Source organism: Gracilinanus agilis, chromosome 2 (genome assembly GCF_016433145.1).
Source record: "Gracilinanus agilis isolate LMUSP501 chromosome 2, AgileGrace, whole genome shotgun sequence".
Classification (NCBI taxonomy): domain Eukaryota; kingdom Metazoa; phylum Chordata; class Mammalia; order Didelphimorphia; family Didelphidae; genus Gracilinanus; species Gracilinanus agilis.
Genome location: NC_058131.1, coordinates 374763408 through 374779238, shown reverse-complemented (window position 1 = coordinate 374779238; position 15831 = coordinate 374763408).

Here is a 15831-nt window from a genome sequence, read left to right as displayed (position 1 = left end):
TAGGCATGATAAATTCATAAAATATTCTGCTCAAGTACCATTTTTTGGTGAGGCTTTCCATGATTCCATAAAATTACATTACGTTGTTTTTATTTGATCAATTCAATCACACATATATCTTATCATCTTTTCCTACATGTAATCTATATCTATATCAATATGTGTAACTATATAATATATATATATAACTATAAATCTTTATTTCTTTTCACCTCTATCTCTTTCACTGTCCCCTATCTCTTTCTCATCTCTATCTTCTATCTGTGTGTTGTCCCTTTAGGTAAAATGTAAGCTTCTTGATTGTAGGGGTTTTATTTTTGTTCTTACTCTCCTAGTGTCCTCCTCCCAAAGATAGCAGATATGATATAAATTGTACATGAGTTATCATACAATATATATTTCCATGTTCATCACATTGTGAAATAAGACACATATTGCTTACTCTAGAGAAAATAAAGGGAAGAAATAAAATGAAGAATGGTATGCTTTATTCTGTATCCATACTCTGCATGCTCCTTCTATGGTGGTCTACTGCTAAAATTATAATCTGCAATTCAGAAGTCTTCATGTGAAGTCATAAAAAGCAAATAAATGAAGATCAAGAAAAATATAGAGAAAATTCAATCATACTTCTACTTGCCAGAAATGAGAGATCCCACAAATCAGTTCTCTGAGAAGATGGATGGGGATATTTGAGTTCTTCCTTCCAAGCTAGCACGAATTTTACTTTCCTAAAGGCTAGCAATTAGAGAAGAAAAAGTAATTGAAGGGATTAAAGCAGACAATGAGGAAACCAAACACTATACATCTTACAGATAATATGATGGTCCATTTAAAGAATCCCAGACAAAGGTTTAATCTCCCAATGCATGAAGAACTAAATCAATTGTACAAAAATCAAGCCATTCCTCAATTGATAAATGGACAAGGGACATAAATAGGCATTTTGAACATAAAAAAATAAAAACTATCTATAAGCACATGAAAAACTGTTCTAAATCTCTCATAAGTAGAGAAATGCAAATCAAAACAACTCTGAGGTACCAGCTCACACCTAGTGGATTGACTGATACAACAGCAAAGAAAAGTAATAAATGTTGGAGGGGATGTGGCAAAATTGGGACACTAATGCATTGCTGGTGGAGTTGTGAATTGATCCAAACATTCTGGAAGGCAATTTGGAACTATGCTCAAAGGTCATTAAAAGACTGCCTGTCCTTTAATTCAGCCATACCACTGCTGGGTTTGTACCCCAAAGAGATAACAGGGAAAAATTCTTATACAAAAATACTTTAGCTGCACTCTTTGTAGTGGCAAAAACCTGGAAAATGAGGGATTGTCTATTGATTGGGGAATGGCTGAACAAATTGTGGTATCTGATGGTCATGTAATACTACTGTGCTAAAAGGAATAATGAAATGAAGAAATTCCATGTGAACTGGAAAGATCTCCAGGAGTTGATGCAGAGTGAAAGAAGCAGGACCAGGAGAACATTGGAAGAGAGACAGATAGACTGTGGCACAGTTGAATGTAAATGGACTTCTCTACAAGCAGTAATACAATGATCCAGAACAATTCTGAGAGGCTTATGAGAAAGAACATTATCCACAACAAGAAGGAACTGTGGGAGTAGAAACACAGAAGAAAAACAACTCCTTGGTCACATGGTTCGATGGGGATATGATTGGGGATATAGACTCCAAATTATCATTATAGTACAAATATTAATAATATGGAAATAGGTCTTGATCAATGATACATGAATAACCCAGGGGAATTGCTCATTGGCTCTGGTAGTGGGGTGGGAGGAGGGGAGGAAAAGAACATGAATCACAAAAGGACAGAAAAATATTCTAAATTAATTAAAATAATAAAAATAAATAAAAATAACGTTAGTCTTCTGAAGATAAACTCATAAAACTTTCAGAATCTAAGAGTTTCTTCCCAGCTCTTCTCGACTGACAGTGGATAATCCCTTTAAATGTTATGTGAATATCTTAAATATATAATCTCTGTCTCTCTCTTTCTCTTGCTGTTATAAAGAGAATAAGAAATTTCTCATAAAATGTTTAGTCACTTAGTATCATATCTTATTTATTCTTCTCTTCAAATTTAGTCATTAAATCTCATTTAAATGCTTTCTTTAGGTATTTCAATTTCAGAGTTGAAAACTAAACATAATTCTCTTAGAAAATAATTTGAGATATAATTTGCTGATTTATCTGTGAAAAAGTTTTCACTATGTTATAGATACCATTTTAAAATATAAAATATATTTGAAGGAAAAATCATTAGAAAAAAAATATTTTTTAAAGATTTAAGTATTTTATTTTTTTAGAAAAATTTTCCATGGTTTCATGATTCATGTTTTTACTTTCCCCTTCACCCCCTCGTAAACCCCCCCATATCCAATGCACATTTACAATGGTTTTAACATGTGTCATCAATCAAGACTTATTTACATATTATTGACAGTTGCATTGGTGTTGCCCTTTAGATTCTACATCCCCATTCATGTCCGCTTCAACCCATGTGTTCAAGAGGTTGTTTTAATTCTTTGTTCCCACTTTTGTAGTTCTTCCTCTGAATGTGGGTAGTGTTCTTTTCCATAAATCCCTCAGAATTGTCTTGGACCATTGTACTGCTGCTAGTACAGAAGTACATCACATTCAATTTTACCACAGTGTATCAGTCTCAATATACAATGTTCTTCTGGCTCTGCTCCTTTCACTCTGCATCAGTTCCTGGAGGTCTTTCCAGTTCACATGGAATTCCTCCAGTTTATTATTCCTTTGAGCACAATAGTATTCCATCACCAACATATACCACAATTTGTTCAGCCATTCCCCAATTGAAGGGCATACCCTTGCTTTCCAGGTTTTGCCACCACAAAGAGCACAGCTATAAATACTTTTGTGCAAGTCTCTTTATATATGATCTCTTTGGGGTACAATCCCAGCAATGGTAGGGCCGGTTCAAAGGGCAGGCATTCTTTTATTGCTCTTTGGGCATAATTCCAAATTGTCATCCAAAATGGTTGGATCAGTTCGCAACTCCAACATCAATGCATTAATGTCCCAATTTTACCACATCCCCTCCAATATTCATTACTCTCCTCTGCTGTCATTTTAGCCAATCTCCTAGGTGTGAAGTGGTACCTCAGAGTTGTTTTGATTTACATTTTTCTAATTAATTAGAGATTTAGAACAATTTCTCATGTGCTTATTGATAGTTTTGATTTCTTTATCTGAAAATTGCCTATTCATGTCCCTTGCCCATTTACCAATTGGGGAATTGCTTGATTTTTTGTACAATTGATTTAGCTCCTTTTATATTTGAGTAATTAGACCTCTGTCAATTTTTTGTTATAAAGATTTTTCCCACAGTTTGTTGTTTCCCTTATGATTTTGGTTGCATTGTTCTTGTTTATACAAAAACTTTTTAATTTAATATAATCAAAATTATTTATTTTATATTTTATAATTTTTTCTAACTCTTGCTGGTTTTATAATTTTCCTTTCCCGATACATCTGACAAGTACACTATTCTGTGTTGATTTAATTTACTTATAGTTTCTTTCTTTATATTCAAGTCATTCACACATTCTGAATTTTTCTTGGTGTAGGGTATGAGATATTTATCTAAACCAGTGATTCTCAAAGTGGGTGCTAACGCCCCCTGGTGGGTGCTCCAGCTTTTCAGGGAGGCAGTGATGGCCACAATTTTTTTGTATTACATTCTATTCTGAGTTCATAGTTTCATAATTTCCAGTATGTGCTAATAATATTTTTTAGGGGGCAGTAGGCCAAAAAAGGTTGGGAACCACTGATCTAAACCTAATCTCTCCCATATTGTTTTCCAAGTTTCCCAAAAGTTTTTGTCATAGTGCATTTTTGTCCCCAAAATTAGGCTCTTTGGGTTTTTCATGCACTGTCTTGCTGACATCACTTACCCCAAGTCTATTCCACTGATGCTCCCTTCTGTTTCTTAGCCAATACCATATTATTCTGATGACTTCTGCTTTACAGTATAGTTTAATATCTGGTACTTCTAGGCCACCCTTTCTTCATATTTTTTTTTTTATTATTTCCCTTGATATTCTTGATATTTTGTTCTTCCAAATGAAGTTTGTTATAGTTTTTTCTAATTCAGTAAAAAAAAAATTGGTAGTTTGATAGCTATGGCACTAAATAGATAAAGTAATTTGGGTAGAATGGTCATTTTTATTATATTAGCTTGTCCTACTCATGGGTAGTCGATGTTTTTCTAATTTTTTAGATCTAGTTTTAATTGTTTGGAAAGTGTTTTTCAGTTGTGTTCATATAATTCCTGTGTTTGTTTTGGTAGATAGATTCCTAAGTATTTTATATTGTCTAGGGCAGGGGTTGGCAACATGTGGCTCTCAAGCCATATCTGGCTCTTTTGAGGGCCAGATATGGCTCTTTCTGCAGGAGCCATAAAGTCAATTTTTTTCAGGTGCTGTTACAGGAGCGCTCACTGTTACAGGAGCACACACTGTGAGCATTGTACAACTCTCACGAAATTACATTTTAAAAAATGTGGTGTTTATGGATCTCACAGCCAAAAAGGTTGCCAACCCCTGGTCTAGGGTGATTTTAAATGGTGTTTCTCTTTCTAACTCTTGCTGCTGTGATGTGTTGGAAATATATAGAAATGCTGTTGATTTATGTGCATTTATTTTGTATCCTGCAACTTTGATGAAGTTGTTGATTATTTCTACTAGCTTTTTAGTTGATTCTCTAGGATTTTTTAAATAGACCATCATATCATCTGCAAAGAGTGATAGCTTAGCTTCCTCATTGACTATTTTAATACCTTCAATTTCTTTTACTTCTCTAATTGCTACTGCTAGTGTTTCTAGTACAATGTTAAATAATAGAGGTGATAATGGGCATCCTTGTTTCATTCCTGATCTTATTGGGAAGGCTTCTAATTTATTATCCCCATTGCATCTGATTCTTGTTGATGGTTTTAGATATATACTGTTTATTATGTTTAGGAAAGGTCCTTCTATGCCTATTCTTTTTAGTGTTTTCAGTAGGAATGGATGTTGTATTTTGTCAAAGGCGTTTTCAGCATCTATTGAGATAAAAATGTGATTTTTGTTGGTTTCCTTGTTGATATGTTCAATTATGTGAATGGTTTTTCTCATGTTGAACCATCCTTGCATTCCTTGTATAAATCCCACCTGATCCTAATGAATAACCCTTGTGATCACTTGCTGAAGTCTTTTTGCTATTATTCTGTTTAAGATTTTTGCATCTATGTTCATTAAGGAGATTGGTCTGTACTTTTCTTTCTCTTTTTTTGATCTACCTGGCTTTGGGATCTGTATCATATTTGTATCAAAGAAGGAGATTGGTAGAACTCCTTTGCTTATTATGTAAAATAGTTTGTATAGTATTGGAATTAGTTGTTCTTTGGAGGTTTGATGGAATTCACTTGTGAATCCATCTGGTTCTGGGGATTTTTTCTTAGGGCGTTCTTTGATGGTTTGTTCAATTTCTTTTTCTGATATGGGATTATTTAAGTATTCTATTTCTTCCACTGTTAATCTAGGCAATTTATATTTTTGTAAATATTCATCCATCTCACCTAGATTGCTGTATTTGTTACTATATATTGTGTATCTGCACACAACATATATAATTGGGCAAAATACTTTTTATTGATTGCCTTGATTTCCTCTTCATTAGAGGTGAGGTCTCCCTTTTCATCTTTGATACTGTCAATTTGGTTTTCTTCTTTCCTTTTTTATTAGATTTACCAGTACTTTGTCTATTTTGTTTGTTTTTTTAAAGTACCAGCTTCTAGTCTTATTTATTAATTCAATGGTTCTTTTACTTTAAATTTTTTTAAACCCTTGTACTTCGGTGTATTGCCTCAAAGGTGAAAGAGTGGTAAGGGTGGGCAATGGGGGTCAAGTGACTTGCCCAGGGTCACACAGCTGGGAAGTGGCTGAGGCCAGGTTTGAACCTAGGACCTCCTGTCTCTAGGCCTGACTCTCACTCCACTGAGCTACCCAGCTGCCCCCTTTTACTTTAAATTTTATTGATTTCTCCTTTAATTTTTATAATCTCTAATTGGTCTTTAGCTGGGGATTTTTAATTTGTCCCCTTTCTAGTTTTTTAATTTGCATGCCCAGTTCATTGTTCTCTACCCTCTCAAATTTGTTAATACATGTACTCAAACATATCAATTTCACCCTGAGTACTGCATTAGCTGCATCCCACAGAGTTTGATAGGCTGTCTCATCATTGTCATTTTCTTAAATGAAATGATTGTTTCTATGATTTCGTTTGTTAACTAACTGGTTTTGGAGAACCATATTATTTAATTTCCAATTAGTTTTTGAGTTGCCTGTCCATGTACATTTTCTATTTATTATTTTTATTGCATTATTATCTGAAAAGGTTACATTTATTATTTATGCTCTTTTGCATTTGTTTGCAATGTTTCTATGCCCTATTACATGGTCAATCTTTGTGAATGTACCATGTGCAGCTGAAAAGAAAGTGTATTCCTTTTGGCACTATTTTTCTCAACATATCTATTAAATCTAATTTTTCTAGGATTTCATTTACCTCTCTTATCTCTTTCTTATTTATTTTTCGTTTGATTTATGTAGATCTGAAAGAGGAATATTTATATCTTCCACTAGTATAGTTTTACTAACTTTCCTTCTTGAGTTCTGCCTGTTTCTCCTTTATGAATCTGGATGCTATACCATTTGGTGCATACATGTTGAGTACTATTATTTCCTCATTGTCTATACTGCCTTTTATCAGTATGTAATTGCCTTCCCTGTCTCTTTTAATCAGCTCTATTTTTACTTTGGCTCTGTCAGAAATCATGATCTCTACTCCTGCCTTCTATTTCTCACTTGAAGCCGAAAAGATTTTGCTCTAGTCCTTGACCTTGAACCTGTGTTTGTCCATCTACCTCATATGTGTTTCTTGTAGACAACATATGGTAGGATTTTGGTTTCTGATCCACTCTGCTATTTGCTTCTTTTTTATGAGTGAGTTCATCCCGTTCACATTTAGAGTTATAATTATCAGTTGTGTATTCCCCAACATTTTTGTATCCTCTTCTAGTTCAACTCCTTCTTCTTACACTATTTCCTTTTAAAGCAGTGGTTTGTTTTAAGCCAGTCCCCCTTATTCCCTCCCTTGATTTACTTCCCTTTCCATCCCCTCACTTATTATTCCCCTTTTTTATTTTTAAGGCCTAATGAATTCCCTCCCCCCTCTCCTCCCCTACTTTCTTGACCTCCTCACTTCTCTGCTCCCCTTGCTTTATCCCTTCTGACTTTCTCAGTAGGGTTAGATAGAATTCTATATCCCAACTAATATAGCTACTCTTTCCTCTCAGGGTTAATTCCACTGAGAGTAAGGTTTAATTATTACCTCTTAATTCTCTCTTCCTCTCCTTCTTATAATAGTGTTCATCCCCTCCCCTTCCCATGCCCTCTTTGTGTGGCATAGAATATCCTATTTTTCTTATTCATTCAAGTTTCTCTTGGTGCCGTCTACTATTCACTTCCCCCTTCCCCCCCCCCACCATCATCTTAGACCATTTAGTACTCCAACCTCTCCCTATGAATAATTCTTCTAATTACAATTATAGGGAATTGAGTTTTTGAAAATTATAAATAACATCTCTCCATATAGGAATATAAACAATTTGATCTTATTGAAGCCATTAAAGAGGCAAATTTAAAAATAAGAGCTTTCTTTCTTTCTCCTCTGTTTCTTATTTACCTTTTCATGTTTATCTTGGTTTTTGGGGTTGGATATCAAATTTTCCATTTAGTCTTGCTTTTTTTTCCTGTGTAAATACTTGGAAATCTTCCATCTTGTTGAATGCCCATATTTTCCCCTGGGAGTATATAGTCAGTTTTGATGGGTAGGGATCCTTGGTTGTAGACCCAGTTCTTTTGCCTTTCTGAATGTCATTATCCAAGCCTTGTGCTCTGTTAGTGTGGAGGCTGCCAGATCCTGTGTGATCCTGATTGGTGCCTCCTTGATAACTGAATTGTCTCTTTCTGGCTTCTTGTAAATTTTTTTCTTTTACTTGGAAGCTCTTGAATTTGGCTATTATATTCTTAGGAGTTTTCTTTTGAGGGTTTAGTGTAGAGGGTTATTGATTGATCCTTTTGAAGTCTATATTGCCCTCTTATTAAAGAACTTCAGGGCCGTTTTGTTGGATTTTTTGTAGTATGGAGTCCAAATTTCTATTAATTTTTGCTTTTTCAGGAAGACCAATGATTCTCAAATTGTCTCTTCTAGACCTGTTTTCTTGATCTGTCAATTTCTCAGTGAGATATTTCATGGCTCCTTCTATTTTATCAGTCTTTTGACTTTGCTTTGTTTGTTCTTGTTGTCTTGAGAGATCACTGGCTTCTACTTGTCCAATTATGGTCTTTAGAGACTGATTTTCTGCTGTAATCTTTTGATTTTCCTTTTCAATTTAGTCTATCCTGTTTTCCAGAAGTTTAATTTTGGTCTCTAATTTGCTTATCAATTCTTCTGATTTGGGGGCATCTTTCTCCAATTGGGAGTTTCTGCTTTTTTTACCTGTTAATTTCCTTTTGAGCTATTTCACACTTCTCTCACCAAATCTCTTCCATTTTCTCATTATCTCAGATTTGAACTCTTCAAGAGCTAGTGACAGATTTTCATTTTTTTGGGAAGGTTTGTATGTGATTACTTGTTTGTTCTCCTCTGCTGTTTGCTTTGTTTTCTGGATTTTTTCTGTGTAAAAGTTGTAGAGTGTTAAAGATTTCTATTTGATCTTTTTCTTTTGAGGTTCTTGTGCAGGGCTTGCCATTATTATAATTTCTTTCTCAGTCAGAAGTCTGGGTGAGACAGATGGGCTCTCTGATTATTCTATCGAGCTGTGGAGCTGGTTTCATCTGAGTCACAGCACTGTGCGCCCTCTCAGCTTTATCCTCAAGCCCACGGTCAGTCTGGGATCTTTAGGCTCTTAAGGTCTGAAGTCTAGTTGTTCTCAGTGTCAAGCCACCTGGTGGTCCCCTTGCTTGCCCCTCTGCCCAAAGCTCCTTTAACAGCCTCAGGGCACTGCTTCCACAGTCATGCATCCCTCTGTACTGGTTCCCCACCCAAGTTTCATGCCTGTGCTAAAGGTCCTCGTCTATGTCCACACCTACACTTAAAGTTCAAACCTGAGCTCAAGGTCTGTGTTCCAAGTCTGGTTCTTTAGCCTCTTGAGGTCTTAAGTCTTGCTGCTTTCAAGAGCAGGCCCTGGTGATCCCATGTAGCTGCCAAGAACTTAATGAATGCACCAAACTTGCTCTAACTCTTGTGAGCTGGCTTTGGCACTGTAAGTGTTGTGGAGGGCAGGGGTTGCTCAGCTCATGTTTTAGTGAGAGCTATTTCACACCCCCCATAGCATGGAAATGCCTAGATCCCACATACCTTAAATGCTGCAACCTGTTGCGGGGTTCCTTTGTTCTTCTGGGTTTGCTTTTATGTCCTCTTGAGGAGTCCTATATGTGTGGGTTAGGAGAGGTTAAGCAGCTGCTTTTACTCTGCCTCCATCTTAACCTGAAAGTCTTACCATGACAATCACTTTGTTATTAAATCTATACAAGTATGTTATGTGATTTGGTAGATTGGGTGTGGGGGTACGGGGTTGCTCAGCTCATGTTTTAGTTAGAGCTATTTCACCCCCTTATAGCATGGAAATGCCCCAATCCCATGTACCTTCAATGCTTCACCCTGTTGTGGGGTCCCTTTTTTCATCTGCATTTTTTTTTATGTCCTTTTGTGGAGTGCTATCTGTGTGGGTTAAGAGAGGTTAAGCAGGCTGCTTCTACTCTGCTGCCATTTTTAACACGGAAGTCTCTAGAAAAATATTATTCATGTAATGATAATCAAGTTAACTCTTTCTTATTTAGTGTATAATCTAAATTTATATAATGAAAAATAACCTCCTTTTAATCTAGGTACTAATTTTTGAAAATGCTGCTTCAGTTAGGAGAACATGAATCTGTGCATGAAAACATCAATGGAATTTGATTTTGTCTTACTCATTCAGTTATGTCTCTCTCCCTTTGATGGGTTTATAGAAATAGCATTAATGTTACTATGAAAAAATGACAAATCAAATATTAGTACGGTAGTAGATGGAATTTAATACTCTGAGTATGCTTTTACATAGAGTTCCTTTTTGTAGTGTTTTTGAAACTGAGAAATAAAACTGAAATCTTCTATGGGGTCCAATGTTTATTTCATTCCAAATGAAGGAATAATTGGACTCAAAGAATCTTAACGTTAAAGATACCTTAGAGGTATCTAATCCAAAATCCTAAGTGAAACAAGTGATTCTCCATGTACATAATTCTTGGATGCTAGAATATTTGAATATTTCTTGAAATTCATCAGTTTGCTATGCAGCTCCTTCCATTTCCTGACAAATTTGAAATGTGTTCCTAATATAACATAATTAATAAAAATGGTGGAACTGACAACTCTAAATACTAAGTCATGTAGAGAATACATGAAAAGATTTCAATAATTATTGTATTGTATATTGAAATAAGTTGATGTATAATCTGGAGCTGATCACATATCAAATTTCTTAGTTAAGAGAAAAACCTTGAAAAAGTCTTAGGTTAAAACATGTATTGTCATGGAAGCTATTAGTAACATTTTAGAATTGGGTAGATAATAAGGTTTAATATATTTTTAGTACTCTTTCATTCTTGGTAAACACACTAGATTGCCGTATTTCATTTTCTCCCACCTCACCATCATGAAGACTTTAATTTTTTAAAATAATATGTTAGTATTAAATATGCTCAAATTGTCATCATCATCATGATGTTGAAGTTGTCATTTTGGGGGAAATTTTTCTCAATTCATGATTAATCTCAAATTCTACCTGTTACCCTATAAATCTGTTGTCTTTAAGGTAATAAACACTCTATTTTCAACTCCACAGAGTAAGATGATCCTCTCAGGTGAAGTTGATTACTTTGAATTTCTTCTCTGTGCTGTTAACAGCCTTGGATACTCATCAACTTTCCAATTACCATAGCCTTCTCTCCCCTCTAATCATCTCTCTCATGGCTGGAGGATAGAATATGACATTCTTAAGTTTTCCTTTATAGAGGCCAGGCTTTGGGCTTTGAGTTTATTCTACTTTCCATCTCTAGCTTTTTTTGTTTTCAATTTCAAGAAACAAGATGCTCTCATGGAAGATTATACACATACACATATTTGAAAGAATAAGCAAATAAATGATTGCATATTAGCTTCTGTACCAAGACTAAACTTCTAAAAAGTCAATCCCCAGGAGATGTTGACTATAAGAAAATAAATGTCTTTGGAAACAGCTGGCTGACTGATTTTTTCCCATTGGATCCTTTGTAACATACTTTTAATTATCATCAGAAAAAACAATTTAGCATAGTAAATAAAAATCAATGAAAGCCCTAACAATATTAAATAAAAACAATAATTCTATAGATAATCAAAAGGAATATAGCAAAAATTAAACGATGAAGGCTTTGTGTTTAACCAAGGTTAAATTGAGGGACTACTGACATTCAAATAGAATATTCAATGAAAATTTTAGGATTTAGGAAATTGTTTGCAATGCCAAGAAAAAGAGTACATCTTAAGATGTTATTTCATGTATTACAAGAGTAAACAAGAATGCTCTGTTTTCTGTTCAGGAATTTGATTTAGAAATCTGATGGGAAAATTTTCATTTTTTTTTCTTTTGAGTAACTGGAAGCATGAAATAGTTGCCCTTTATGCTAAAAATTATCATAGAAGATCAATACAATCGCAAAAGTTCATGAAATTTCAAATGCCCAATGCAATCAATGCATTTAAATATTCCAGATGTCTGCAACAGCTTGTAATAATACCTATAATTTATATGAGGTCATATACTGCCTTGAGATGTGCATAGTCAGCTTTTTGTGAAGTTACTTATGCTTGTATGGAATCATGCAGAAAATGACTCTGACCTAATAAACTTTTTTCTTATTTTCAAGCATCATAAATTATAACCTCCTCCTTTAGATTGCTTTTATTTATTCTTTTTCAAATAACTCACAAATTGGATAGAAAAGCTAAGCAATAGACAATATCCCTTAGAAAACATAGTTATATACTAATAGATTTTAAATTATCTATCCATAAGATGCAAACAACCAGAAATGTAACTTGAGATTGTATGATTAAACTCAGCATGAATTTAATATGTACCCATTATCAGCAAGGTGACACTTTAAGGTCAAAGAATATAAAGGCAACAACTGACCAGTCTATATCCTCCAGTAATCTGCACAGGGGAATAAAATATGCTTAAGTAAACGAAGAGGAAGTGTATGAAAAATATTAAGTTTTCTTAACAATGCTAATACCTGAGGAAGAAAAGAGATGTCAAAAAAGCCAGATTATGAGAGGTAACACAGGCTGTGTTTTGAAGGAAAATATTAAATGCTATGAAGTGATACTGAATAGATTGTTTAGTTAGACACTTGATCAACCTGTGTATATCTTATGGAATAATAAACTTTACAAAACTCTAAATTATACTCCTAGATGCTAAATTGAAATGAGCATCTGTCTAAAATAAATGGATAAATGATGAATTAAGCCTCCCTAGAAAGTATATAGAGCATCTTGAATAAGATACCACGTAATTGCAGGATACTTAACACACTCTAGATTCACAACTCCCAATATCTATCTTGGGTTTGATGAAGTTCTTTTTGAGATGTGGCATATTATACCCAATTATTTAGACATATGACTATTTTTATTTGCAGCTTAAAAACATAATAAGGGCAGAAGGTGAAAAATATGGCAATGAAACAGCACAACAAACTATTTTCTTATTTAATAATTAGAACTTGATGAAAGGTTTCCTCTTGACAAAAGCAAAATTATCATGCAAACATTAAAGAAAATACAGCAAAAGTTGAATTTCCTTTAATGACTATTTGAAAAAAAGTTCACTTCTGAATATTTTATTATGCTTGTTTCCTTTCTTCCACCCATTCACTTGTGTTCTTTCCCACCTATGGAATTAGGAAATGGATAAAACAGCATCTTTCTACTGAGAAATTTTGGTGGCATAGTACATAGAATGTTAAACTTTGAGTAAGGAAAACTTCCAGTATAAATTCTACCTCAAAATCTTCCTATCTCTATGATCAAGGGAAAACTTTGACATCACTCAGCCACAATTTTCTTGCCTGTAAATGTCATATAATAATAGCATTTACTTCATGGGATTTTTGTAAAGGCCAGATGATAAAATGTATGCAATATACATTGCAAACATTCAATAGATCTACCTGCAAGTGACAGAAATAAAATATCAAATTTTTAAAAGATAATTATTATTTTTTAAAGAATAGCTTTTTTTCTTCATGTATTTACCCAAATATTCATTTTTCCCTTATTGGTTTCTATTGTAAGAACACATTCATACAAAACTAAAACACCCAAATAAAATCATATGCTTTGATTCAAATTCATTCAACTATATTTCTTTCTCTGGAGGCAGATAGCATTACATTTCATAAATCCTTCAGAATTGTACCATATCATTGCATTGTCAAGAGAAAACAAATTTTCACAGTTGATTATCATTACAATATTGCTCTTACTGTGTACAGTGTTCTCCTAGTTCTGCTGATTTTTCTCTGCTTCGATTGACATAGATATTTCTAGATTTTTTATGAAATCATCTTGCTTATCCTTTCTTATAGTCCAGTGGAATTCCATCACCAATATTTACCTGTCTATTCAGTTATTCCTCAATTGATGGACATCATCTCAATTTCCAATTCTTTGACACCATTAAAAAAAGAGTTGCTATAAATATTTTGTAAAAGTAGGTCCCTTTTCCCTTTTTATCTCTTTGGGAACTAGACTCAGTATAGGTATTATAGGATCAATGAATATGCTCAGTTTTATGGCCTTTTGGACATAGCTAAAAATTGCCCTTCAGAATGATGCAATCAGTTCATGATTCAATCAGTTCATGACTCCATCTACAGTGCATTATTTTGCCACATATCCTCCAATATTTATCACTTTCTTTGACTGCTATATTGGCTAATCTGATAGTGTGAAATAGTACCTCAACATTGTTTTAATTTGCATTTCTCTAATCAAGAGTGATTTAGAGCATTTTTTCTTTTTATTGATATCTTTGATTTCTTCATCTGAAAATTGCTTGTTCATATTCTTTGACCATTTGTCAATTGGGGAATGGCTTGCACACTTATAAATTTAACTTAGTTCTCTATAGATGTGCAGAATTAGATCTTTATCAGAGAAATTTGTTATAAAAGTTTTCCCAGTTTGTTTCCCTTTTAATTTTGTTTTCATTGGTTTTGTTTGTGCAAAAGCTTTTTAATTTAATCAAAATTATTCATTTAATGTTTGATAAAGCTTTCTATCTCTTGTTCAGCAATAAATTCTTCCCTTCTCCATAGATCTGCCAGATAAACTATTCTAAGTTCCCTTAATTTCCTTATAGTATCACATTTTATATCTAAATCATTTTTACTGTACCTTCTTCCACATAGGATGTTAGATATTGGTGTAGTTTGCCATATTGTTTTTGAATTATCCAAGCAGTTTTTTTTCTAAATAGTGAGTTCTTATCACAAAAGCTTACCCTTTTATTTTGTGTATCTAATCTATTCATGACCTTCAATTTTATTTTTTAGCCAGTACCGGACTGTCTTGATGATTACTGCTTCACATTGTTATGATGATAATAACAGATAATTTGGAGAAGCAGATAATGTGTCAGGGCCAATATTAGAGCTTCAAGTCAAGAGCCAGAGATTGACAGGCTTCAGTGAGGAAAGGAGGGGGCTAACCACTCCTGGCTCTCAAACCCCTCCCCCTCTAACAGTTGCTGTTTCAGTTGGGTATGGAGACAAGATTAGATCCTGGTAAGTTTAGTTATGGCTGAAACCCCAATGATGTTCCTTTTCTTTAATTTATATTCCTCTCAGGTCAGTTAGAGGAGTATACAGAAGTTAGCTATCTAACTGTTGAAAGGACAAAGGAGATCTTTTAAACTGGCAGCAGAGAGGATTCAAACTTGATGTCCAGACTGAGTTGTGAGTATTTCCCCCCAAATAATTACCAGGCACAGATTTGAAGATAAAGGTTATATTCAGTAATAACAAGGAAAACTAGAGAAGTTAATGAAGGTTTTAGGATAATGAGAGGAGACCCTGAACTGTTAGATTGATGCTGCCCTTCCCCCTCCTCACAGGAGGGGATGAAGGCACTTAACTAAAACTGGCACTCTTGCTATTAATGAATATCTTTACTGTCTAATCACTAAGTAATTATATATTGATATTAATGAAGAATAGTAATAACAAACAGGCTAACCCTATGAGTAGAAACCACTGGCTTATGCTACAATGGCCACCTCAGGTGAACCCTCAAGTCTGGAGAAGTAAGCAAGGTGTCTGCTCACTTCCACCTCCACAAAGTAACTGTCTCAAACCCTTCTCAACTGCCCCTCACTCAAAGTTCTCCAGGGGGGTCCCCTGGAATTCTGGGTGAGGCTATCCCTATACCTTTGCAGGGATTCCATGCTTTGCATCTTCATACAACAATATTCCAATTTAAGATCTGGTACTGCTAGGTTATCTTCATTCACATTTTTTTTCAGTAATTCCCTTGATATTCCTAAACTTCTGTTTTTCAAGATGAATTTCATTATTAATTTTTCAAGCTCTGTAAAATTATTATTTGGTAATTTAGTTGATATGGCACCAAATAAGTA